This window comes from Anomaloglossus baeobatrachus, chromosome 5, assembly GCF_048569485.1.
Source record: "Anomaloglossus baeobatrachus isolate aAnoBae1 chromosome 5, aAnoBae1.hap1, whole genome shotgun sequence".
NCBI classification, from domain to species: domain Eukaryota; kingdom Metazoa; phylum Chordata; class Amphibia; order Anura; family Aromobatidae; genus Anomaloglossus; species Anomaloglossus baeobatrachus.
The window spans coordinates 111,647,341-111,666,717 of NC_134357.1; the positions used below are offsets into that span (position 1 = coordinate 111,647,341).

The following is a 19,377-nucleotide window of genomic DNA, read 5'->3' on the forward strand; positions in this document are numbered from 1 at the left end:
TTCCGAGATTCCGTTTTTGTGAAACATTGTACTTTATGCTAGCGGTAAAGTTTGGTAGATATGATTTGTGTTTATATATGAAAAGATAAAAAATTTGACAATTTCACAATTTCAATTTTCAAACTTTCAATTTTTATACTCTCAAACCAGATCGCTATTTCACACACAATCACTAATAAATAACATTTGCCACATGGATACTTTGCATCAGCATCATTATTGAAACATCATTTTTTTGTTAGGAAGTTAGAAGAGTTAAAAGATTATCAGCAAGTTCTCAGTTTTCCAACAAAATTTACAAAACCAATTTCTTAGGGACCACAACACATGTGAAGTGACTTTGAGGAGCCTATGTGACAGAAAATACTCAAAAGTGACACCATTTAAAGAACGCAATAGCTCAAAGTGCTCAAAACCACATTTAAGAAGTTTAACCCATTAGGTGCTATGTGGAAGGAAAAATTGAAAATTTTAATTTTTCCCACAAAAACATTGTTTTAGTCCTAACTTTTTCATTTTCAAAAGGGTAACAGGAGAAAATGGACTATACAATTTTGAGTGCAATTTCTCCTGTGTACAGGACTCAGCCCTGCAATGCATTATGAAGCCTCTTAGACCATGTTCCCGGCATGGTCTAATAGGCTTGCCATAGCTGAGTGACCTGGAAGTCGTCGTCATGACCTCAGGTTGCCATGGCAAGGATCAGGCTCTAGTGATTACACCCAGATTGCATAAGAGACACAGTGTGATCCCTCTCCCTGCCCCCTAAATGATGCCATCGCTATTACTTGGAGCATTTAGGGGATTAAACAGCTAAGGGCAGTGCGGTGATCGGACCTCACTGCGACAGCCAGAGCTCGGCTCTAATTTACGCTGAACTCTCGGTGGCAATAGTGCAGGCCCCGGTGCCTGCATGATTGCCACAATGTACATTTATAAAAATTAGCGGAAACGGAGCCCTTCTGGACCATGATGTAAGTGTACATCAAATATCGTGAAGGAGTTAAATGTGTTCATATGTGTATTTAATGTAGTGTGAGTGTGTTACATACTCACCTACCACCACTCTCTCCGGGGCCAGCACTGCTCTTCTCCTCTTCTCAGATCCATCACTTCTCTACAGAGTCTCTGGGTAACATTGTGCTCTGTGTGACGCGGAAGTGGCTTTTACAATATAAGTCTATGGAGTGTCAGAACGAGGTTCTATATGCATAGTGAGCCAGCTATTCACAGTTGTGATGACGTCACTGAGAAAAGAAGAAGAGCACTGGATACCAGAAAAAGCAGGGGTAGGTGAGTATATTTATACACCCACTACATTAGATGCATGTATGTACAAATTTAAGGAATAGAAAACTTAATGGGAGGGCTTCTTTAAATCTTCACTGGCTAAAAAGGTCCATTTGTAGCTCTGATTTAAGAGTATTTATTCCCAAATGTCTTACTGCACCCAAATGAGATCAGCATAATGTAGGGGTAAAGACCGCAATTCTAATGCTGTTCCACCTACTGGGCTTTATGCTACAGTTTTACTAAAACATTTTTTTGCAGTACCTTTACTAGTCTTCTCAGTTTAAATTGCCAGGTATGTATTCATTAATATTCACCAGCTTTGGGTATTTTCATCTCTCTTTCACAGATTGTCAGCCTTCTGGCTAAACACAAATTAGGCAGAAAACTGTCAGTGGTGCATGATGGGATTAGGCCATTCTCATTAGTGAGAGGACTAGCAGAGCTGCAGCAGCGAAAATTGTGATTGTAACACTGCTAGATACTGCAAAACCTGTTGTTAGAAGAAATTTGCCAGTTATGCCATCACTTAAGGTATAATCCTAATGGGTTCATAATAACTATCCTGCCCACATTGCCAACTAATGATCTTCTGTGTCCTGGGATATAGTAATAAACTGCGGTAAATTAACAAAGGGAACAAACAACCTTAGAGGAATTATGGGCATGGCACTGTACTCCGTAATCTCACTGGTCTTACTGGTTAGCCTTCTTGGCACGTTGGCTTGGCTCCAGTTGCGCATTTGATCACCCTACAATGACCATTTAACAAAATCTAATTATGTTGTTGTCACAGTTAAACAAAGTTGTGGTAAAACAATGAATACGATGTAGTTTGCAAATCTACACCCAAAATTATATATTGGAAGACCCCTATTTTATTACGACCTGCAATATTACTAATGCATGGGCAAAAAAAGTGAACACAGTCGAGAAGGCAGAATCCCAATCAAATCCTCCAAGGGTTAAGGCTCTAACAAAACCTGCTCATTAACAAGACTGCAGATGTTAATTAAACAAAACAGGAGATCTTTTAAATAATACATTGAAATCCATATAAGCCAAAGCTTACCAGCAAAGCAGCTTTTGTGTCGCTATGGTATGAAATCAACAAATCCCATAACAACCCGACCAATAGGCTTAAATTAATTTCCTGTAACCTCTGAATTATGGTTTTAATGAAAAGAAAAATAAGAAACATCAAAAGTATTCAGGACTATTATCTCACAAATTTTGAATAGATAGATTTTTATGTGTTTGGTTAAGTTTACTTTCTCAATTGTTCTACAAAACTTGTAAAAAAAGGAAAATGGGTAAAAAAAAAATACAAATTCTGTAGTAGATTACTAAATACAAGAACAATTCTGTTTACCATTATTAGTGGTATATACTGTACAGGGAATGATTGCTTTGTCTAGGTTAGCACAATGGCGCCATCTTACAATGGCGTTTATAATAAGAACATGTTCCCTTTATGGTCAGGGATCTATGGCAATTTTACGCATGATGGTATTTGTACTTTGGAATTTTAGTAAATCACTGTAATATACTCTTTTACCAGGACTAATACTCAAATGGCGTCAACATGAAATTGTATTAATTTGGAAATAGGGGGGCGGAGGGGTGCCACAAAAAAAGAGACTGGTCCATATTGGACGATTGTATGGCCTCCATGCACTGATGAAAAAGCTACATGAATACACCTTTGTCACGTGCACAAAACCTTAAAATGACTGCACTACAATATGAATATTAACATTTTAAATTTAAAGGGAACCTGTCACCAGATTTGGCTACTATAAGCTGCGGCCACCACCACTGTGCCCTTATATACAGCATTCCAGAATACTGTATACAGTGTGTCCACTCATATCCTGTCCACCGCCATTAACTTGAGAACGGCGGCAGCTATAGGCATAGAAGTGGTGTCTAGGTATAGTAAAGTAGCTATGCGCTACGCAATATAACCACTTATAGCGCCACCTGGTGGAAAACAACGGAGCTAGCAGTATTATCTCGAAAACAGAATGAGATGGAGAAAAAAACTGAATTACAAAGTTGTAGGGAATCATCAATTCAATACGAATCGACACCTTGCATACAGAAATGCTATGATTAGAATGTGTAAAACTCACAAGGCTGCGGACGTGAAGCGATACCTCATGGAGACCTTCCTACAAGTCATTGGGTATGGTGGCTGCGTGGAGTGGTCTCCACGCTCACCTGACCTGACCCCATTGGACTTCTTTCTGTGAGGTCACATCAAACAGCAGGTGTATACAACCCCTCCATCAACATTGCAGGACCTACGACGATGTATTACAGATGCTTGTGCAAATGTGTCACCTACCATATTGCACAACGTGCAGCAAGATACAGTATGCTGTGCAGAGTCCAGATGTGCATTACAGCTGACGGTGGCCACTTTGAGCATCAAACTTAAATTGCGCCATATGCGTGACCAGCATTCAATGTTTTGGGGTGGTCATGTGTTTCATATCATAGCATTTCTGTATGCAAGGTGTCGATTTGTATTGAATTGATGATGACCTACAATTTTTTAATTCACTTTTTTTCTCTATGTTGTTCCGTTTTCGAGATAAAAATGCTAACTCCGTTGTTTTCCACCAGGTGGCGCTATAGGTGGTTTCATTGTGTAGCGCATGGCTACTTTACTATACCTAGACACCACTTCTATGCCTATAGCTGCCACCGTTCTCAAGTTAATGGCGGTGGACAGGATATGGGTGGACACACTGTAAAAGAGCCCAGGCTGCACTGCAGAACGTAAAAATCACTCACTCACCTAAGGGGCGCTCCGGTCCGATGAGTGTCGCTGCTCTATAGCCCGACGCCTCCTCTCTGCTGCCATCTCCATCCATCTTCTACCCAGCCAATTATGGATGACGTCCTGCGCAGGCGCAGTTCTCTGTGCCCTGCTGAGGGCAGCTCAAAGTATTGTAGTGTGCATGCGCGGGAGGTCTTTAATCTATCCAGAGAGCAGCAACATTCATCGGACTGAACCGCCCCCTAGGTGAGTATTATAAAGGTGATTTTTACGTTCTACAGTGCGGCTCACTATGTAGTAGGTATAATAATAATAATGTTACTAAATGCCTCCAATTACAAAAATGTAGTATAGTTCTTCTGATTCACCATGTCTCTTACCTCGTTTTCAGAGCATAGCAGGACCTTCGCTATCCATAATTATGACCACAAGCAACTAACGAACTAACTGTAACTATATACGTGGTTGTAACTATGGATATCTAAGCTCCTGCAATGCCCTGAAGTATAATACATTTCTAATAGGACGTATTTGCTAATATTATTAATATTATACCTACTACATATTGGGATAAGAGCTTGGAGACGGGAATACTCCTTTAAGAGTTAAATTCAAATAAATTACATATCTAGATGATACCAATTTCAAATGATACTGCGCAAGCGTAAAGCAAACGAGAGGGATATGGATACTAGTTTGGACTAAAGGGTCAGTTACATCACTATGACCCATATTCCAAATTTTATAGAGGGCAACTGGCCATGATGTGGCTGAGCTGCAATAGTTTCCAACACAAATTTGACGCAAATGTGAGGCAAAAACTAGTCTCCTCGAATAGCACAAGGTTTCCCTTGTGGTAGCCTCTAGTTTGGCTAGTTTGGCTAAGCCACATCATATACGGACACCCAGAAGGTAAAGCATTTCTGAAGTAAATATCTGCAGCTGTAAAAAGTTCTTTAAAGAGCTATCTACAAAATAGTAAGAGGATAACATAAAAGAAACTAATCACCATGATAATGCAGTCCAACCTGTGGACAGCGTGTTATAGAGCAGGGAGAGCAGAGCAGATTGATATTTACTTTGTGACACAATATTCAGTGTAACTTGCGTATATATATATATATATATATATATATATATATATATATATATATATATATATACATATATATATATATATATATATATATATATAATCTAATATATAAAGTTGAGTGTATGTGTGTATGTGTGTATATATGTCCGCTAAAGGAATCCGCACCATCGCATTTACAATCATGAAATTTTGCACAGACACTCCATGTGACTCAGGGAACGTCATAGACTATGTTTGGGCTGGAAAAATTAACCCCGCGCTTTACAGTTACTCTCCAAAAATCCTGCCTCCATTAAACTGAATAGAGGTGGGAGCTACAGGTTATTAAGAGCAACTGTCAGTGGTTGCTATAGGAACAAAATAAACAGTATAAGAAGATTATGTGTGAGGTAATATGATGTCGGTGGGGAGACGGATAGAGAGAGACAGAAAGACAGACATGGAAAGAGACAGAGAGAAAGAGATAGACAGAGACAGCCGGGCAAAGAGACAGCCCTGCAAAGAGACAGCCTTGCAAAGAGACAGCCATGGAAAGAGACAGCCATGGAAAGAGACAGCCATGGACAGAGACAGCCATGGACAGAGACAGCCATGGACAGAGACAGCCTTGGAAAGAGACCGACTTGGAAAGACACCGACTTGGAAAGAGACCGACTTGGAAAGAGACCGACTTGGAAAGAGACCGACCGGGAAAGAGACCGACCGGGAAAGAGACCGACCGGGAAAGAGGCAGACCGGGAAAGAGGCAGACCGGGAAAGAGGCAGACCAGGAAAGAGGCAGACCGGGAAAGAGGCAGACCGGGAAAGAGACAGACCGGGAAAGAGACAGACCGGGAAAGAGACAGAGCGGGAAAGAGACAGCCCTGCAAAGAGACAGCCATGGAAAGAGACAGCCATGGAAAGAGACAGCCATGGACAGAGACAGCCATGGACAGAGACAGCCTTGATAAGAGACCGACTTGATAAGAGACCGACTTGGAAAGAGACCGACTTGGAAAGAGACCGACTTGGAAAGAGACCGACTTGGAAAGAGACCGACCGGGAAAGAGGCAGACCGGGAAAGAGGCAGACCAGGAAAGAGGCAGACCGGGAAAGAGGCAGACCGGGAAAGAGACAGACCGGGAAAGAGACAGACCGGGAAAGAGACAGACCGGGAAAGAGACAGACCGGGAAAGAGACAGACCAGGAAAGAGACAGACCAGGAAAGAGACAGGCCTGAAAAGAGACAGCTGGGCAAAGAGACAGCCGGGCAAAGAGACAGCCGGGCAAAGAGACAGATGGGCAAAGAGACAGATGGGCAAAGAGACAGATCAGCAAAGAGACAAATGGGCAGAGAGACAGACTGGCAAAAAGAAAGACCTGAAAAGAGACAGACCTGAAAAGAGACAGATGGGCAAAGAGACAGACGGGGAAAGAGACAGACCTGGAAAGAGACAGCCCTGGAAAGAGACAGTTGGGCAAAGAGACAGCCGGGTAAAGACAGCCGGGCAAAGAGACAGCCCTGTAAAGAGACAGACGGGCAAAGAGACAGATGGGCAAAGAGACAGACGGGCAAAGAGACAGACGGGCAAAGAGACAGACGGGCAAAGAGACAGACGGGCAAAAAGACAGATGGGCAAAAAGACAGACGGGCAAAAAGACAGACGGGCAAAAAGACAGACCTGGAAAGAGACAGCCCTGGAAAGACACAGTTGGGCAAATAGACAGCCGGGTAAAGACAGCCGGGCAAAGAGACAGCCCTGTAAAGGGACAGACGGGCAAAGAGACAGACGGGCAAAAAGACAGACGGGCAAAAAGACAGACGGGCAAAAAGACAGACGGGGAAAGAGACAGACGGGGAAAGAGACAGACGGGGAAAGAAAGAGACGGGGAAAGAGAGAGACAGAAAGACAGACACAGAGACAGATACAAATACAAACAGAGAGATAGAAACAGACAGAGACATTCACACAGACAAAGAAATACACAGACAGAGAGACAGACAGACAGCGACACACAGACAGAGACTAGGAGAGAGACAGAGAGACAGTTACTAACCCGGGCAATGCCCGGGTACTACAGCTAATATATATAAAATCTCAATTACACCTGTACATATATTATAGGAGGCTGCAACTGCTGCATATATACTATAGAACACGCTGAAACTACTGTTATATATACATTTTACAAGAGGTTGTTAGCAATCACAGCCTTCTATAAATTGTATATACATCCATTACAGCCTCGATTAATGCATTGACAGCAGTCACATCCTCACATAATGTATATAGAGCTGTCACAGCCTCTTATAATGTATATAGAGCAGTTGCATCTTTGTATAATGTATATTCAGCAGTCACAGCCTCCTATAATGTATATACAGGAATTGCAGCCTCCTATAATGTATATACAGCAGTTGCAGCCTCCTATAATATATATACAGCAGTTGCAGCTTCCAATAATGTATGTTCAGCAGTTGCAATAACGTATATACAGCATCTACTGGGGTGGAGAGCGGGAACTCCACCCACAATACAAATATCCTCACGCTGGTCATGGCCAGTGTTATGCGGGCGTCACACGAGACGATCTATCGTGCGATGTATCGTCGGGGTCACAGTTTTCGTGACACACATCTGGCATCGTTTGCGACGTCGTTTCATGTGACACCTCCGAGCGACGCTGAATCAGTCATAAATCGTGAGTCGTGTACACATCGCTTATTTTTAAAAAATTGTTTATTTTTCATGGCGCCGGTTGTTCATTGTACCCGGGGCAGCACACAACGCTCCGTTTGACACCCCGAGAACGATGCACACATCTTACCTGCGTCCCGCGGCACCTGCCGGCTATGCGGAAGGAAGGAGGTAGGCGGGATGTTTCCGTCCCGCTCATCTCCGCCCCTCCACTTCTATTGGCCGGCGGCTGTGTGACATCGCTATGACGCCGAACGTCCCTACCCTTTCAGGAAGAAGATGTTCGCCGTCCACAGCGACGTCGCCCAGCAGGTAAGTACGTGTGACGGGGGTTTAACGAGTTTGTGCGACATGGGCAACAATTTGCCCGTGACACACAAACGACGGGGGCGGGTACGATCGCTCGTGCGATCGCACGATAGATCGTACCGTGTGATGCCCGAATTACACAAAGAAACAACACTGTGTGAGCCACAGCATAGATGGGAGTGTGAGCACATCGGGCTGGTGGCCCACTTTGTGGTGGAGTGCTCTAATCCAGCAAGCACATGCCCAACTTGGCAGATTGAGAGTGTGGGCCTGATTTAAAGGGAACCGGTCACCACGTTTTTCTCTTATGAGCTGCAACCATCACCAGTGAACTCTTATATACAGCATGCCAGAACACAGTACATAAGAGACCAGGACGCTCTGTAGAACGTAAAAAACACCTTTATAATACTGACCCAATGGGCAGTCTGGTCCAATGGGTTTTGCTGCTCTCAGTCCAGCATCTCCTCTATCTTGTTTGATCTCCATCCTCCTGCCCAGCCCCGTGTGCATGACAATCTTGAGTCATTCACACAGAGGCCTCCATTGCACTCTTGCACATGCACACTTTGATCTGCCCTGATGATAGCAGAGCAAAGTACTGTAATGTACAGGCGTGAGGAAAGGTCAAAGACCGCCTCCGCATACGCACTACAGTACTTTGATCTGTCCGCAGCCTGGCAGATCAAAGTGTGCATGTGCAAGAGAGGCCTGTGTGAATGACGCAGGATATGTCATACAAATGGGGCTGGCCAGGAGGATGGCAATCACACAAGACAGAGGAGGCGCCGGACTGATAGCAGTAAAACCCATTGGACCAGACCGCACCCTAGATGAGTATAATGAAGGTGTTTTTTACGTTATACAGAGCGGCATGGGCTCTTATATACAGTATTTTAGAATGCTGCAGCGCTTTACAATTCAGAGGCGGCATATACAGACAATATGAGACATTACAAAATAACAATATTCAGATACCAAGAGGAGTGAGGGCCCTGCTCGTAAGGTTACAGTCTATGAGGAAATAGGGGAGGCACAAAACGTGAATGGGGGAGGGGGGGGGGAGCTTGTTATAGATGGTCCAGTCATTGATTTAACAGGGGATTCAAAACCAGCTGCATGGACCGGTCGCCAGCCAGAATTTACACATACAGAGTGTAAAAAAGTACATGAAGAGGAATGCAACCAGAAGGTACAGGGGACAAGAATTGGAAGTCAATTTTATGAAGGGCAGAATGGGACTAGATTAGATGAGGGCAGTGAGGCGATAGGCTAGTCTAAAGAAAGGCATTTTTAGGGCCCGCTTAAAGGTGTGGATGTTGGGAATTAATCAAATTGTGGTAGTGGTCGCAGCTCATAAGTGAAAAACCTGGTGACAGGTTCCCTTTAAAGGCATCCTAATTTTTCATGTAAAAATTTGGCATTTTAAGTACTGGCTATCCTTCTGCTTTGCATAGTTTTTGAATGTGTTTTATTAATCAAATTCGAAATTATTCGCATGTTCCAGATTAACATAAGACTATTTTTTTGTCCTGTGTATTGAAGACCTAGGCGTGCCAGCATAAAGTTTCCTTTATTCGATGAATTAAACAAATGATGCCTTTAGTTCACTATGTCTGGTGGAACAAAAGCATCTGGGTGGTGAGAAATGCAGAGAACGTTTACATTTTACACTCGCTTCAAAACATACTCTTAATAGGAAATTGTGAAGGGGAAAAAAAAAAAGAGATTTGCATTGTAGGTCACATTATATAACATTTTACTATTGTTATTTCCACCTAAAATAACATAGTAAAAATGAAAAATGCAGAGGGGCGAAGATTGGCCCCAATAATTAGGAACACAGGAAGGGATTAATGGTTGACAACTAGTCATAAGAGATGTTGACCATGAACAGGACTTCCTACATACTAAATTCCAAAAAAGGCATCGACCGTGGCCTCACACACCAAAATCTGAATTACAGCCAATTCCACCACGATTGCTAGAATTCCATTCTGCTCACTGGACAAAGCAACACAAATACATTTTCATTCACTTTCTTGAAATGAAAGTTAAATATAGCAATACTTGCCGAACACCACAGAAATAGATTCACATTGAGTGTTTCGCCTTATCGCTTTCTCTGTCTGTGTTCTTGTCAAGCTAGTGTAAACAGTTTAGATATTATAAAATATATGTGAGGTGATTTTGCAATTCAGTAAAACACAAATGGAAAATAGAATATATACTTGTAAAATGTTGTCACTAAATTCACCGATACCTAATATACTGTAGGTGACTCCAGATCGAAAAACTGGGAACCCCACTGATCTCAAGAAGGGTCTTAAAGTCCCCTGCATATATTGAGCTATAGTATGCATTTGTGACCACTTTGAAAAATCATTTTTATTGGTCTGACGAAATGGCTAATTCTATCAGTCTCATGGAAGTTAATGGAGCGGTGTTAACACATGCATACTAGAGCTCTATGCACACATGGCACTTTGGATACCCCTTCTTGGAATTGGTGGGAGTGAAGTGGTTGGACTTATAGGGAACAACCTATCCTTGAAAGAGGAAATGTGTCCTTGTGGTGGATCGTTGCCGTGGCCAATGACTTAGAAGTATACACACCTGACAGTGGGTAAGAAAAATATGTGCACTTAGCCTAACAGGATTTGTAAACCTCTAAATGAGTCTATAAGGCCAAATACACATTAGCTACGGCTCGTTATTGGCAGTCTATTGTGAACAGGACCTCCTAAATCTCTCTTGACAAATGATATCAGGAGAAATAAGAACCCAGTATGTCGCATTCAATGGCTGCTCATTTTGTTCTCCACGGAGATAGGAAGGCCCCTGTCTCACGATGTAACTAAAGGACAGCGTAGGACAGGTGGCTCCTAAGCTATCCCTGACCTCCAGATTACCCTTGAAGGCGGAGACGCCAGGGTCCCGTGCCTTACTATTTCCCTGACAAGATCAAATCTGTTACCCTTCCCCCAGAGAAGGAAAAGGGCAGGAGAGTAATGGAATCACAGATTAGGACAGACATGGGAAAACCAAAACTCAGACACACTTCAAACTCACATGAATAAACAGAAACAAAAGGAGAAAAGCAAGTACAGGAAGGCAGCAACAAAAAGACAACCAGGGTTAACACCACAACCGTTTACAGCAATAATGCACACCAACCACCAAGTAAGTTTGGATCACAACACCTAACCAGACCAGTGTAGGTAAACTATACCTGGCATTAATGGAATAGTCCAGCCAGCATATAAATGAGGGAAGCGAATGTGACTGGCTCCCCCACAGCATGTGATCAAGGCAACTAACAGGCAGCCCAGCAGAGAGTAAAGGCCGCTTTACACACAACGATATCACTAGCGATCTCGTTAGCAATGTGACACGCCCAGATCGTTGTTACGATTTGCCGAGATCGCTCATAGGTCGTTTTGTAGTGGTCACATGTACCCATCTCACAAACGACGCTACATCGTTCAGCGATATATTGTTTGACCAAAGCGGTCGTGTGGACACCATCACACAGCATTCCTCCCAACGATTCCGGCAACGTCAGAGGCGTATAATTGTCCATAGCATACACCCTGGCGTGACACCAATCAGAGTGGAGGAGGTGTGGAGCATTGGTCGTAACGTCACGCCCGCGTCGCTGATGACGGACGCACTAACGATGTTGTATGTCATTGGCAGGGTGTCAAACGTAGCAATATGTCTGCTGCATTTGCAACGATGAACAATATTTTGAAAATGAACGACATGTCAACGATCAACGATTTTCGCTAGTTTTGCGATCGTTCGGAGTCGCAGGTGTCACACGCAACAACATCGCTAATGATGATGGAAGTGCGTCACGAAAACCGACAACCCATGATCCCGACGACATATCGTCAGATAAATTGTAGCGTGTAATGAGGCCTTAACTCTAGCTAGCCTGCCTAAGTCTGTGGGTCGATGCCCATGTCTCCCTGAGCTGATCACAGACATCAGAGAAGTTAGCTGGTAGAGTGCCAGATTCTGTCGCTGCCATGACAGTTGGTGATGCTGGCAAAAAACTCCTTGTGACACCCTGGTTGCCATGATAATGAATATTGTGTTGCAGGGTCAATGGTCATTGGAAAGGACACATCTAATTTGCAACCTAGTCAATTCCACTGTTACAGTTGATGTCATTTGAGGGGTTAAAATTTGCAACAGTTAGCCAGCAATCACCCTGTACAAAGGCTAACAGGTCTTGTGCTTACTTAATACATGCAGCGCACACAATTGCCATATGTGACTGGAAGATGAATCTAATGGAATTCAGGGCTTTGTAGGTCACTGGGCACAGTGAGTCCCAAAATGTGCTGGTTCTCACTGTGCTGGTCAGGCTGTAAGCTCTCAAATGTCATTAATAAACATATTAAAAAGATGAGGGCCCAATACTAACCCTTGTAGTATCCACTTTTAACTGGCACACAATATGAGAATATTCTATAAATCATAATAACCACTCTGTTTCCTATCTCTGTAACTGGCCATTTACACATACTTTCCCTTGTCCTATTTAAATTTCATGTCCCCACTTATTATGTAAAACAGTAGCCTTGAAAAAGTCTAGGAACTCAACATACATTGCTTTACACTGGTCAACTCAGGAACTTAGCTCCTAAAAAGCTGATTATATTAGTTTGACATGATCAATCCCTTACAAATCCATGCTGATGTGGAGTAGAAATGAGAGGACTTGTGGAAGTTCGGGTTCTGCATGTACAGCTGGACTTTATCTAAAGTACTGTTCTGGACCCAAACTTTACCTGAAACTCATAAGTCAATGATTGGGCAGTTCGGCTCTTCGCCCTCATACAGCACTTCTGGGGAAGGGAGGGCGGGGGTTTTCATATTTTTTTTGGGAGAACACACTACATCCGATAACGTTGATTTTATCCCCAATGAGAGCCATTACACTAGAAGTCCCAGGAATTTCGAGCTCCATAGGGTTCCAACGGTAGAAATGTTAAATGACCCCTCTCTGGGACTTCTAGTGTTAAAACACTGCAAGTGGCTTGCACTGGGCTGAGCACCGAACGTACTCAAGCACAGCAATGCTCACTTGAGTAGTTTGCACACACAGTATAAAGCTCCCGAACTCCAGACTTAGGCTATATGCGCACGTTGCGTAAATACATGCAGTTACGCTGCGCTTTGTAGCGCAGCGTAACTGCATGCGTCCTGCGTCCCCTGCACAGTCTATGGAGATTGTGCAGGGGCCGTGCGCACGTGGCGTTTAAGAGCGCAGCGCTTCGGCTACTGCCGAAGCGCTGCGCAAAAAGAAGTGACATGTCACTTCTTTCCTGCGCTTTGCCGGCAGCTCCTGCTCTGTCTATGGCAGGAGCTGCAGGCAGAGCGCATGGAATCGGCGCTCACTACGGACATTTCTGCAGCGATCTAAAGCGCACATGTGCTCTTCAGATCGCTGCAGAAATATCTGCAGGGCTAGTACGCAACGTGCGCACATAGCCTAAACTTTCATTTTTTTGTAAAGTCTGTGTTCAGTACAATACTGAATTTTAAAGTTCGAGTTTGCTCATCTCTATTGCTGAGTTATAAGGTTATTTTCATTGAGATACTCTAGGATGGCATGTTTTTTTCAAAATGTTCAAATACAGTATTTTATCTACCATAGAGGCTAACTTACAGCTCTAAAGATTATGGGATCACCATTTGATCCTTTAATAAATGTTGGCACCACATTTACTTTGGAATTCTTAAATATTAGAAATAATGCTCTGTTTATCACAGTGCTTAATTCCTGAAGAACTCAGAGGCGTATGCCATTTGGATCCAGTGATCTGGCTACTATAGTGTTATATTGCATTCCTCAACAAATGAAATTACAACATAAAGAAAAGAGGTGGAATTGTAGAAATCACAGGATGGATAGACATGTTAATGAAATAGAATTGATAAAAAATAAAAAGTTAAAAAACTTCTCAACTTTTTTAGTATCGAGTATGTACGCCACATGCAGGATTATCCACTCTCTCACATCTTGATATGCTATCAGTAAGGTTATTAATGATTGCCTGAGGAATATTTTGCCAAGCTGAATGCACTTGGACACTGAAATAATCAGAATCCCAGATATGGTTGATGGGAGACAATCCCACAGACACTGCAGGCCATGGTAGCACATTTAGGCCACACCGGTTGCGTGAAGTAGCACGAGCAACATGTGGTCTGGTGTTGTTGTGTTGAAAAATGGCTCCTGGGATACTTCAAAGAAATGGCTACATCACTGATTCCACCACCAAATTGTAATGCCAAGTTGTTACTGTAACTTGAAAGACTAGAGGAGTCCAGCTACCGTACAATATGCCACACCATACTCATGAGAGAACCAGTGTGACTTTCCTCGTGAAAGCATTTTCATGGTGTTACTCATATAGTCTCGAAAAACTTGAATAAAGGCAAATAGTAATCCATCCTGTACTACAAGTGAAATTAGGTGTCACATACAAAGCCTGAGGCGTCAAACACTGTCTACACAAACCATCAGAAGGCATTTACACGACATTGGGCTTGTAGTCAGACATAAAGCCAAATGTGTTTCACTGACGTCATGCCACCACTCTTAAACGTTAACATGGATGCAGAGAATTATGGCAATAGAGGCTGGAATGGAGGTCTATCCTCTCAAGCAATGAGTTCCATTTTTGTTTTGGATGTGTGACGCCCTGGGCAAGCCAGGGGTCACAGGTAATGACATCACCACACCCTACACCCCGGTTAGGTACACCTAAGCTAGACCCAAAAATCCTTGCTGCCTTCCCCAGGGGCTGATGTCCACACCAGGGGGTGGAGCCAGGCGGTTGGTCTCCACCCACCAAGGAGTTCACAGTCCTGGAGGAGGAAAAACACAGACAGTTAGAGTTTGGAGGAGGAAGTAGAAGGAGGTGAAGTGGGGAGATTAGTTTGAGAGGTGAAAGTGGAAGGAAGGAAAGTAGCAGTCGAGCAGTCTGAAGTTGGTCCGGGTGTATACCCCGGACAGAGACAGCAAGGTTAGCAGACGGCGGTGATCGTCTGCAGTGGAGGCTGATCGGAGGTTGCCGAAAGGACCGTGGATGGGTGGTGGCCCGGCGGTACCGGACCGGTATACAAAGAGAAGCCAGCACCATTGGCAGGGGCCTTTCGGATCCCGGCAAGACTAGGAGTCACCGTGAATTTGCCAAATCCGTCAGTGAAGGGGACCTCCGGGTCTCCAAACAACTAAGTCCCGATTGAAGGCAACAGTCCAACCATATGAGAGAGACACCGCCACCGGCAAGGCACCAGTTTCTCAGGGCCAGCGCCTGCGGGCAAAGAGGGGCTCCTCCGGCCCATATCCAAGTCGGGGAGAGGGTTACCGGTGGGAACCCATCGCTACCAACGTTACACAAGGTGCAGGGAAAGAGACAGTCACCGTTAACTACCGGGGAAAAGCAACAGCAGCCGTCCGTGGGAACCGTCTTTCCAGCCGTGTGTTTTACCGAGAACTGTGTCACCGTCTCAGGCTGAGTGAGTACCACCGTGCCGTATGGCACAGAGCTGCCCCCGCGACCCTGCACCTCACCAGGCCCTGCACCTGGCCTGCCATCCCTCATCCTCCTCCCCATCACTGGGCCCCGGGACAACCAACCCCTACCCACGGAGGGGAGAACTAACAACTCTGCTGCTCCCTGTCACCGCTCCCGGGATCCCCATACAGAGCAGCGGTGGTGTCCACACAATCACCACAACCGTGGGTGGCGTCACGGACAATAAATCCCCCAAACCAAACCCCTTTTCACTCACGGGCGAGGAGCGCCGCTCGAGTCCCCGGGATCTGGCCCATCGCTCGAGCCACCGAGCAGCAGCGGCCGCAGCAGCAGCGGCAGCCGGACCCGAGCAGTGGGAGAGCGCGGCGTCCCCTCCTCCGCCCGCGACAACTTGGCGTCACGAACAGGATCTTACCGCTCTGCCGTTGGGTAGAGGTGCGCCTTGTTACCGCCGGAGGTGTCCGGCCGAAAAATTTCAGAAGCCGCCATCTTTGGCGCGAAAAGTTCCTGCTCGAGCGTCTCCTCGAGTAGTGGAGGCGCGAAGGCCAAAACCCCGCCCCGATAGAGGAGGAGCCGGAAAGCGGCTAAGGGGGACGAAATGGCGACTGGTCGTATGTAGCCGCGGCTATAAAGGCAGGGACGCCAGGACTCTGCAGCCATCTTGTTCCTGGGAGAGGCCACCAGCAACATGTGGATGCCGTCCCGAAGCACCGTAGCCCCCGCGCCTGGAACCGCGGCGTGGGTGGAGATCCGGACCGCGCAGCTCTACCAGAGGCTGCAGGTCAAAATGCAGCTCCTCATGGAGGAGTGGGAGACCGACATGGCGGAGGTCATAGCGGCCGTGCGGAGACGCGAGGAGGAAGCTGAGGAAGGGAGGGTGAGTGACCCACGCCCCGATGCCCTTGAAGGGCGGGTCATCGCGGCTGCGGGACCCGGTCTAAACCCTCTCACCCTGCTGCCTCCCTCGCCACCCGTCCCGGAAGCCGTGACCCCGCCACTAGGCCCGCTGCCACCGCAACCGGTAGCGATATCCAGCATGCCCGCCTCAGCGGGCCGACCTGTAGCCGGAGCCCGTAGCCAACCGGAGGTGCTGCCGTGGAAAGCCCCAAAGCCCGAACCGGAGGCGTCCCCCGAGAAATCCCCTGAGCCGGAGCCGGTGGACCGCTCCGTAAAGAAGGCCCAGCAGAGGAAAGCCCCTGTGCCCATCCCCCACGCCTCGGCTGAGGTTGCGCCGGGTTGCCGCTGCAAGGTGGCGTCCAAGACCAAGTCACCGCGGGACCTGCCGCCCAGATCACCAGCAGTGGGCAGTGTTCAAAGGGTCTCGCGGGACCCGACCCGTGCGCCGGAGCTCGTAGCAGCGCCGTACTGGGACAGGGAGCCGGTACCGTTGGGCCTGGAAATCGAGGAGAGGGAAAGAAAGAAGGCAGAGATGGTGGCCCGTACAATCCGGGAGAAGGAGAGCCTGAGACAAGCAACCTTCCGTGTCCGGGGCCCGCTGTATGAGGGGCAGGTGAGGCGGTTTGATGTCCGCCGGGGCTATGGATTCATTTATGAACCGGGCCTGGAGGCCGAAGTGTTCATAGCCCGGCGGGATGTTAATGCTCACCTGCCAGAGGAACACCTAGGCCGCAACCTGATGCCAGGGGACCTGGTACAATACACCCGGCACTGTGGGGAGAGGGGGTGGTTTGCGCTGGATGCGAAGCTGAGGGGCAGCCAGGAGGCCCGTGTGAGCGCCGCGCCCCTTCCCCAAAGTGATGCCGAGGACTCTGAGTAGGGCAGCGGAGCACCGTTGCACCGTCCCCTTTGGGACCACCAGTGTATGTTACAAGTTTGAAAGTTTTTGAAAATGAGTGATCAACCGAAGTTAACCTGATTATTGCTGATTGAACCGTGATTGAACCGGTCATTGCCTACACCATTGTCCTCGTGGGGACCGTTTAAAGTTGCGTAAGGGACTCCTTACGGACAAGCCCGTGAACTTGCAGGGCAACCACAAACTTAGTGGCTTGTAAATAAATAATGTTGTTGTTGCAGCTTCCACCGTTACCGCCTCCGGAGAGGCAGATTGGAGGGAGGGCCCGCAGTGGAGCAGGCTGGGGCCCAGCCACCACAGGAACCAGTGGCTACCCTCTGGGGGTTCCAGGGGCTCTCCATGGACGTGGGTCCCCTGGAAAGGACAGATCCCGCTCAGGTAACTTGGTGCTGGACTGGGGTCAAGGGGTGCTGCCTGTTTTCTTAGGGGCAGCATCAGGGCCAGGTTACTTGGGTGGGTGAGAGCGGAAGCCGTAACCGTTAACCGTTTAAAACCGTTTGCAACATTTAAGAAAAGTGCATCCCGTTGTGGGATGATGTTATTTTACTTGTATGTGTTTTTTATCTTTTTCAGAAAAATAAAACCGGTGTTGGACGGGAAGCCCGCGGACGGTCTGCATTTTGCTAAGGGGGAATCTGACGCCCTGGGCAAGCCAGGGGTCACAGGTAATGACATCACCACACCCTACACCCCAGTTAGGTACACCTAAGCTAGACCCAAAAATTCTTGTTGCCTTCCCCAGGGGCTGATGTCCACACCAGGGGGTGGAGCCAGGCGGTTGGTCTCCACCCACCAAGGAGTTCACAGTCCTGGAGGAGGAAAAACACAGACAGTTAGAGTTTGGAGGAGGAAGTAGAAGGAGGTGAAGTGGGGAGATTAGTTTGAGAGGTGAAAGTGGAAGGAAGGAAAGTAGCAGTCGAGCAGTCTGAAGTTGGTCCGGGTGTGTGCCCCGGACAGAGACAGCAAGGTTAGCAGACGGCGGTGACCGTCTGCAGTGGAGGCTGATCGGAAGTTGCCGAAAGGACCGTGGATGGGTGGTGGCCCGGCGGTACCGGACCGGTATACAAAGAGAAGCCAGCACCATTGGCAGGGGCCTTTCGGATCCCGGCAAGGCTAGGAGTCGCCGTGAATTTGCCAAATCCGTCAGTGAAGGGGACCTCCGGGTCTCCAAACAACTAAGTCCCGATTGAAGGCAACAGTCCAACTGTATGAGAGAGACACCGCCACCGCCAAGGCACCAGTTTCTTAGGGCCAGCGCCTGCGGGCAAAGAGGGGCTCCTCCGGCCCATATCCAAGTCGGGGAGCGGGTTACCGGTGGGAACCCATCGCTACCAACGTTACACAAGGTGCAGGGAAAGAGACAGTCACCGTTAACTACCGGGGAAAAGCAACAGCAGCCGTCCGTGGGAACCGTCTTTCCAGCCGTGTGTTTTACCGAGAACTGTGTCACCGTCTCAGGCTGAGTGAGTACCACCGTGCCGTACGGCACAGCGCTGCCCCCACGACCCTGCACCTCACCAGGCCCTGCACCTGGCCTGCCATCCCTCATCCTCCTCCCCATCACTGGGCCCCGGGACAACCAACCCCTACCCACGGAGGGAAGAACTAACAACTCTGCTGCTCCCTGTCACCGCTCCCGGGATCCCCATACAGAGCAGCGGTGGTGTCCACACAATCACCACAACCGTGGGTGGCGTCATGGACAATAAATCCCCAAAACCAAACCCCTTTTCATTCACGGGCGAGGAGCGCCGCTCGAGTCCCCGGGATCTGGCCCATCGCTCGAGCCACCGAGCAGCAGCGGCCGCAGCAGCAGCGGCAGCCGGACCCGAGCAGTG

The 19,377-nt window shown here is 47.0% G+C and overlaps 1 protein-coding gene across 9 annotated transcripts in view; it reads right to left on the reverse strand.

Moving 5' to 3' along the window:
• Nucleotides 1–19,377, reverse strand: part of PLCE1 (phospholipase C epsilon 1) — a 400,168-nt gene that overhangs the window by 181,443 nt on the left and 199,348 nt on the right. The window lies entirely within an intron of this gene.